Genomic DNA, 9,114 nt, shown 5'->3' on the forward strand with positions numbered 1-9,114 from the left:
CTCCCGCTCCCGCTCCCGCTCCCGCTCCCGCTCCCGCTCCCGCTCCCGCTCCCGCTCCCGGCCCCGGCCGGAGCTGTCCGCCGCCGCGGTGCTGCAGCCGCGCAGGGCAGAGACAGGAGCGCTGGCCTCGGTGCCTGCGGGCCCGTCAGTAGCTCCCGCTGTCCTGGCGGGGGGGCGGAGGACTGGGAACGGAAAGGCGCTGAGGTGTTGACCCGGTGGGTCCCAGCCCCGACGGCGCGGCCGGGCCCACGCAGCCCCTCATGCACGAGAGCGTGAGCAGTCGGGGCCCTCATGGCGCTGCCCCAAAATAGGGCACAGAGCTCCCGCGCTGGGGCGGACCCTGAAGGAAAGTGGGGAAGGTGCTGGAGCACAGGACTGTGGGACACCTGACACCAGATGCTCGCTGGCTGCTGGGCCTGCCACTGGGCTTGGGCTCCGAGGAGGCTTTGCACTGGTCTGGGGTGGCGCGCGTACTCCTCCCCATCCAGCTCTCTGCAGGTTGTGGGGCTGAGCACCTGTGGCATGTAGGTTAGTTTCTGAAGTGAGTACAGTGTGAAGTAACCATTCTTCCAAAATTGCCACTGATCTAAAAGCAATATCGTGGCGCAAGTAAAATGAGGGAAGTGAAAACACCCGTGCTTTAGCTGGGTTAGTTAAACACGATTCAGAAGTATCTCTGGAGGAATCTAAGGATTCCATACAGTAGCTGAGGCCCCTGGTTGTGCAGCAGTCAGAACAGTCTGTCTGATGTTACCAGAATGTTTGAAATCTCTGATCAAGGCTTATTATTATTGCTATTGGGCATCCCGCTGTGCTGGTTACTGTACAAACACTCATTAAGGCGACAGTCCCTGCCTCCCTTCTTGCCAACAGTGATAGCAGCTATCGAGCCCACCCTTTCACAGCAGCACTTCCAAAATAAACAGTAATCGGATTCTGTGGATGTATCGTATGCAACTGGGGGGGGGTAGGGGCCAGCATATTATTTGCATTTTTTGATGCAAACTTTCAGTGTAGGTTGATCTGAAGACCTGGTAGTGCTACAGATTTAACAAGTTTTATAACACTGAATGTTTCTGTCTTTAAAAAAGGAAGGTTAATGTCCTTATGGTTCTGAAGGACTCTAACACAACATGGAAAATTATAAGTTGTCATGGTTTGAGATTGGCCCCCCCTCGAGAAGAGGGGGGCTCAGAGGTGATTGGGTGCCAGGGCAGTGCTCCCTGAAGAGCCAATCACCACTCATGTTGTTCGCTTCTGTTCAAAATCATATATACACAGCCCACCGGAAACTGTTGGCGAGAGTTCTGTTGTTGGTGTCTGCTGCGTGTAGGTGTGGAAGGCCAGGGGGTGGCTGGGCTCCCTCTCTCCCTTCCGGGGGGGAGAGGGGAGCCCTGCAGCCCCCCCAGCTCTGCCTAGCCCAGAGCAGAGTTAGAGGCAGCATTCTGAGTGTGTGCAGTGAGGGAAGAGACTCACGTGAGCACCTGAATCTGACTTGAGGTAAGAGGAGAGAGGCTGGCTTTTGTAGCCAAGCCTTCTCCCCCCTCCTTTTCTACAGCTAAGCTATGGAGGGGGGCTTTCTGTCCCTCCACTGTAAGTGGAGGAGAGGCTCAGCATTGAAGCTGAGCCAAGTGGACGGGCCGTGGAGGCAGGCCCGGCGCTCGGGAGAAAGAGTCCCAAGCGAAATTGGAGACGGATCCCGCCAGAGAGAGGGAGAAGGGGCCCGGAGGATGTCTCTGCCACGCAGGACAACCGAAAACCTGAGGAGAAATCCACATGCCAGGACGTGGACACTTGATAAGCAGGACCACACTGCAGCAGCCTACGAACCAAGGTATGAGAGAGAGAGATCACACAGCAGCAGGAGAGCAAGGACTCAAAGCTATCTTCTCGGGCTTTATGAGGAGGAGAGACTACAACAAAACAACTGGAACTTGGTGAGGGGGGAGCGTTCAGGCCCAGAACACTCCCACAGAGTGACTGGTTACTTTCCAGCCTTGAAAAGGCTCTTTCCTGGACTGAACTTAAAGGAGGCACTTGAAAGGACTGGTTGATAGAAATGTAATATATATATAGTTGTCTTTAGCTTGTATAGTATTTATTTGTGTAAATAAATGTATATACTTCCCCTTCCCCTATAGAAGCCTCTGGCCTGAAAGTTTCTCTTCAGTAGTGTTGGGATAATTGTGGGAGGGGGTGGAGAAGCCTGAAAATTGGATTTTTAGATTTCTAACGTGGCTCAAACTGCCACAGTTATAAAAACTGGACTCTGTAGGTATTTAAAAGACCAATCTTGTGTTCTATTCAGGTATTTTTAAATTGCAATGACTTCATTAAAGCTTTAAAGTTCTATATGGTGCATACAGCCAAATACAGAGAAAAGAATCCATCTCCTGTGCATCCTTAAGCAAATAGAAAAGCCCAGTGTAATTTGAGGAGTGAGATTTAAGCTGTATTTCTACTTTGAAAAATCTCAAAAGTGTCTTATTGGTTATATTAAAATATTGCTAAGCTTATATACAAATGGATTTTTAATTTTTTTTTTTTATTGCAAGCTCTGCCAACTTAGCCGGTAATTTGGCATTGCACTGGGTTTGTTTCATCTCACTAGTCACCAGAAATCATAACTCTATAGGCCAGGCTACCATTTTAATTGATCCTTGCCACCCCGTGTCTTCAAAATACCCTGATGGGAAGGCATGACTGGATATGCAGAACTTTTCTTGCTGGTAATGATGAGTGACCAGGTTGAATCTCAAGAATCCAATTTTCTTGGTTGACATGTAGAAAACCACAGACTGTTCTTCACAAATGTTATCTGTTTTATATGCAGTTCCCATGAAACAAAAAAATACAGATGCCCTGTGTTGACCTTCTCACACAATGGTTTTTAAGCCCCACCTTAAATATGTTGACAGGTTTTTTGTACTAGATATATTGAAATAAACTTCTGATTTGTGGAAGGATGGAAGTGTTCATCCAGGTGACGTATAATTCACTTTGGCATCCAGATTCTATGAAATTGCCCATAGACTCTCAGATGTCTTTAAATTTGCTGGGGTTTTTCCGTAAAATACAACAGCTGGAAGGAGTGCTCTGAAGCCCAGGACAGAAAAAGATTTATCACAATAGGCTCCCAGCAAAAGTATTCATGGGAAAGTCCAGTGACCAGAGAAACCCACATAGCCACCTCTATCTGCTTGTTGCAGCAAGGACAATTTCTCCCAACTCTTGCACACTTTACGCCAAAACCAGGTTCCATTCACAGCTGTCTGATGCACACTGCCAGGATTTTCCCTCCTAATGGCATCAGAAAATCAGAACATCAGAAGTTCAGTTTTCATTATTTTTAAGAGAATACTGGAGACAAGAGCTCTGGGAGGAGACTACTGCGCTGACAGAGAGGGGCAGGACTGACCCTTGCATCTACCAATCCAACATGACATTTTAATGATGAAGTCTCCTGCCATACACACACATTCAATTTTTGTTGGTGGAACTTTCCCCTCTTTCAGCTTAGTCTATACAAAGACAAATCACTCTTCTGCCTGTCCCACAAGCAGAGAAATTCTCTGCATGCATGGAAAGGTAAGATCACTTTTCTGAGATAGGACTATGGAGGCTGGATGCCTAAGGTTTTTGCTTGCCTCATGGTCTAAGACAGAGCTTTTCACGTGTTCCCCTCAGACCAGCCATGGAAACTGCTAATTAGATCACCGTAACCCAAAATGAGGATTCTGGATTGTGAAAATTGCCATGTGTGACATGCTAGTAGTCATTTGATCCCAAATGATTGCAGAAGCACAGAGATATGACGGGTGGTTCTAAAAATGGTTTCATCAGTCCACTGGGTTTTTATGAACAATTCAGACAACGGTCACCAGTGGTGGTTTGCACTTGAAAGATTTAATTATAGAAACCTAATGGAACAGTATAACCAGAGCCCTGTTTTCTCCTTAGTCACTTAAACTTGTGTTTAGCTGCTAGAAAACACTACTAGAGTAAATGGACTTTTGTAGCCATGGCAACCTGTGGATCCATTTTTAATTTGCCTACGGAGAAAATGTTTGGATTCTTTTTCCTTGAACTTTTCTGTTTTATTGCTAAAGGAAAGGTACCTTCTGTACACTCCTTCTGACCCTGCTCATCTGTAAGGTTAATACTATGGTTGTGGGAAGTCCTGTCACTTCTCAGTAATTTATTCTACATAGTTAGCTCTTTGAGGAAGGGTCTTGTGTCATCTTGCACTGTATTTTACCTTATCAAACCATGGCCTAGGTCCAACAGAATATTGACATTTCTGTTTCCTACTTAAGCTTCCTCACTTCCTATTGATTTCACAGAGTTTGTAGACCTAAGCTCTAGTGTATGCCTGGTCCTTTCATAGCACAAATACATTGAAATGGAATAATATTTAATCAGGTTTCATAATTGCTCTTTTCTAGTCCTCTGCTCTGAAAGTGCAGCCCAGAATCTGAATTTCAAACTGTCTTCCATCTCAATGCCCCCCTAAAAGGAGTCCGTAGTGTCAGAGTCGAGTTGTTCATCCAGCATGAGGCCAATAGGCTCCAGTTCCTTCTTCCATTACTGCACTGCCTCGGGTGAGCCGGAAAACTTGGGAAAAAGGCTTCATCAAGACTTAATAATGACTTGGACCCAGCAGACTCTTTCCTCCAAAGCCCTGAGAGGAGGGCAAGGAGGGGCTGTCCCATCCCTGGGAGTGATCGTGGTTCAAGCTGATTCTCAAGCACATCCCCATGTGATGTCCCTACTTCACAGGGAAGAAACCTGTAAGACCACAACCAGTCCTGTTACATTGCTCTCCACACTCTTTCATAAAGATTTCTGTTATATGCCTTGCTGCAGGACATAGGGAAAAGCAGCTCTTTAGGGATTGATTGGCCACTGCACTGCCCTGCATAATATACTGCTCCATGCAGCTTGTTGTGGAGCTCTTTCTCGTCCTCCCTACAACTTGATAAATAACATTGATAATAGATGAGTTTATTTTTTTTTATTTGAAACTCATCGAGTATTTACAGCATATGGAATGTTGGGTACAATAAAAATACTTGCCTAGGTATTTCCTTTTTGCTTTCTGTTTTCCAACAGCTTTATAGTGTTTGAATCCTATATTTCTTGTATTGGTATTTAACATTCCCCAAATATGACATTAACCCAAAACTCAAGGGAAAAAGCAAGCTGTTGTTTTCACGTGAGACAAAGGGAATAAATATGTTCTTTTTCTCATAGTATAAAAGGGAGAGGTGATTTTTGACACTTCTAATACTGAAGCACAAGTAGGCTGAAATTTAAAATTTAGCAGAACAATTTCAGTGTTTCAGTGATGAACACTTGATTTTTGGCTTAAAAACCTTTGGAAACCATGTTTTGTGCATGCTCAGTACATTTTTAGCAAAAGGTATAATATGAACAAGTCTCACCTAAGCTCCAAAGGGAAAGATAAGGTGTGTTGCTCATGCATGCATGGAAAACTAGCTGTTTCATCAATAATTTATGGAGGGTCCATAAAGTATGTTGCAATGGTGTGCAGAAGTCCTGCCTGGCTCTCTGGCGTGTGCATGAAGCAGAAACTATGTGTGCAGCAGGCCGGAAGCACAGAGCTGTGCTGTCACTCAAAAATCAGGGTGCTGTAAAGCTGTACTTATTTTTTGATTGAAAACCACACAGTTTTGAAATGCACTTTTTAAAGGGCTGACCCCATGCATACGCTTCCCAATAAGACATAATCCAGTAAGGTAGAACTTCAGGGTAGCACTGTTAAAGGCTGCAGTCCTTAAGCCAATGCTCTGTAAGAGCCTGTTGCCCCCCTGGAGTGTAAGTCATGTTCAGCTTTTGATCAACATGGGAGTTGAACCTAGAAAGTCCCTGGGATTGGGAGTGTGGTACCATCTGGAGGCTCTTTGTTTAGCTAGTTAATTCTATTAAAACACACTACAGGATTATTAAGTTTGCAGAGCTTGATGCCCAAACTTAGTGATAGGAACTTTGCTCCTCAGGACCTACAACTTCACAATTATGTCTGCAGATTTCCAAGTTCACTTTCTTGAAATCTTTCTCGAAGGATACTTCAGCTGCCAAGCCAGGTGCCTGCCTGCCTGCCTTCCTGAATGCGTGGGTACAGCCCTGTTCTGTCTATTTGCTCCACAGACTACACTGGCATCTTCCCATTGCAGTGCAAACTGGAAGGTTCTTCGGCTGCAGAATGTGCTCATTCTTTCTGTGTATCAGCTTGTAAATTCACCTTTCCAACACAGGAGTGGTAAAATCATTTAATATTACATTAATCTTTGATAATAAATATTTTATAATTAATTATTAGTTTAAATTACCATATATATTATTACTAATAATATGTATTAATATTATTATATTAATAATATTATATTATTATAATAATAATATAATAATATCAGATGCTATTGAGAGGCCGCAAATATATGCTAACATTATGACTACCTCTTCTGGAGACAGAAAACATAACCTATGAGTAGGTAGAAGAGCCACAATGCCCAAAAACAGTTCCTCAAGTTGTTTATCTTTGTCATTTGTCATAATTTTCTTTTCTATGTGGAAATGCATTCTGGTTTCTAGCATCTTTTCCTAAAATGCCCTTTGAAGCCACTAGGAAATACAGTTACCCATCTGGCAGTTGCCAAGATGCATTGATTAGTGTTATTTTAATAGTCTCCAACCTGTCAATAACCTATGCTAAACCTTCTTGTAAGATATTATCTCTTTTCTCCTTTTTTTTTTTGTGGTAGTAACTAGGACAATTTTAATCCTATTGAAATGAGTAGTCCTTACAAGGCAGTACAGGTTAGCAAAGTAAGTTTAAACTTGCACTCTGTTGCATTTCATCAGATACCAGATAGATTCATTTATGTTTTGATTAAAAGCAGCCCCCTTGGTCACATTTTTTAAGGGATTCAACTACAAGGGACTCAACTACTCTCCGGAGGGAAAGAGACTGAAAAGGTAAAATTATCTTCTGCATAGCGTGGTTTGAATTGCTTAAGGATCTGAAATGGAATCACATCTTCTCACAAGACAGAATAATGCTAGCCATAGAGTGTGGCAGATGTCTGTTAGTCACCATTATATTAAGAGAGCTTACCCACTCTGTTCAATCAATACAAACATGAGATAGATCAGTTCCCAAATAACTGCAGCAAAAGAAGTCTTTCAGAAGTCAAAATCTGATCATAAAAGGGGGCAATACTGAAAATGTGTAAGGGGACAGGGAAGAGGAGAGACAGACTATTTTCATTAACAAAAAGAATTGTTAATCTCAAAAGTACCTTCTGTTTGACATCTGCTACCACATAGGAGATAATTTCTTTTTCCAAACAGAGGCTGAAAGTCCAGCCATCACAGAATAAGCGGGCTTTGCTCTTGAGGGTAATTGAACTGCTGCATCAGTGAATGAAATGTACAAACACTTCCCAGCTCTCAGGATTTGGCCCATCAAGTGGCCCTTTCAGGACACATCACTGGCTGCTGGCTCAGCACACTTAATTTCTATTCTGAGATGCACCACTGAAAGCTACCAATTCCAGAAGATGAAGTCTCTAAATAGCTTGTAATGTTGTTAGAAATAGGATATTTAAAAGACATCTGGAAAAAAATGTTTGTGAACCTCTGTCAGAAACAGCTTAGTTGCATGCCATTTTTTCTCCAAATATGCAGTCGTGATACAAAAGAGGAACATTTCCAAAGAACATTGTCAAAATAAAGATCAGAGTTCTTGGTACTGAGAGATGCAGAAAACTATTAACTGAAATGAATTTTTGAAGCTCCCTCTATGTAATGCTGAAAATAATTTTACAAAAATTAAAAAATAATATAAATCAGCTTTTATGTCAGATTTATGTTCTCCTTTTGGTGTTTTTTCTTTTGTGTAGCTTAGATAGTTTGGTTAATGGCTGTTACTTCCATTCAGGTGGGCATGCCCTGTCAAACTCCCTTGTTTTTTCATTGTTAGGTGACCTTGTTTTGTGTTGTGTTGATTACTTTTCAAGAGAAGCTTAAAATTTTCTTTAAAAAGACTGTTCCAACTAATTTGAGAAAACATGAGAACATTCTTATGCGATGGAATCCTACTCTGAGCCTTTTTTTGCAGGGAGATGATGTGGTCTGAGAGGCATTAAAGCAATGCTGGTGACCAGATGCAGCAGCTCAAGCCAGAGCACTGCTCTTCCATGTGTGCCGTGTCATTGCTACATGGTGGATCACTGAATGAATCACCACTGCAGAGGCCTCCCAGCAGTGCCCCAGCTATTGCACTGTCTTCTTCCTGACAGTACCAGCCTAGAGATAAAATCCAACATGAGCTATAAAGCCATTGTTTCTTGTTGTATCTCAGTTTATTACAGAAACTGATCATATAGTGTAGAGCTACTTGCTCTACACTGGGACTTCATGGCAGTCCATTCCTCAGACCTTGGAACATTTTCTAGCGGCTTTGCTTGGGGGTTACTCTTTGTAAATTGTCAGAGACTGCTTGTAGAGATCAATTCTGTCTTTGTACTTATTCTGTCACTGGTCAGACACTCAAGTTGTAGTTTGTCTGAAGACTTACCACTCTTTTTTAATCAGAGCATCATCCAGCTACCAGAACGCTACAAAAATTGGGCAGAGCACATTGGCCTGAATTTGAACAGACACCTGTTCCTACATCAGAGTATTAGCCTTCCCTATTGTCTGTTTTCTCAAAAAAGGGACAAGAAAACACAACTTTTACATGTTCTTTTTAATATATATATTTTAAAAATCCTGCTAGGTGAGCACTGTTTTGCTGAGATTGTTTTCCTGGTAAAACTATGTATGCTGAAAGCAGCAGAATGTTCATGGTAATTCAGCTACCACTGTAAATCTGTCAGTGGTTCGTGTGTCATGTCCTAGTCTGCTTAATTTCATGAAGCAAATGAAAAACCACAGTGGGTAAAGGCACTGGGTCTTCACTAAATTCTGGAGGGATATTGATATTTGTCAGATACTTAATTATTACTCCCTCAAAGTTGTGCTGTAACATGGAGTCTAGTATAAAAGAAAGTTAAAGAAGAGAAATTCTTCTTAAGGCCAGTTTAGTTA

This window comes from Neopelma chrysocephalum, unplaced genomic scaffold (assembly GCF_003984885.1).
Source record: "Neopelma chrysocephalum unplaced genomic scaffold, ASM398488v2 Primary Assembly neopelma1_23, whole genome shotgun sequence".
NCBI classification, from domain to species: domain Eukaryota; kingdom Metazoa; phylum Chordata; class Aves; order Passeriformes; family Pipridae; genus Neopelma; species Neopelma chrysocephalum.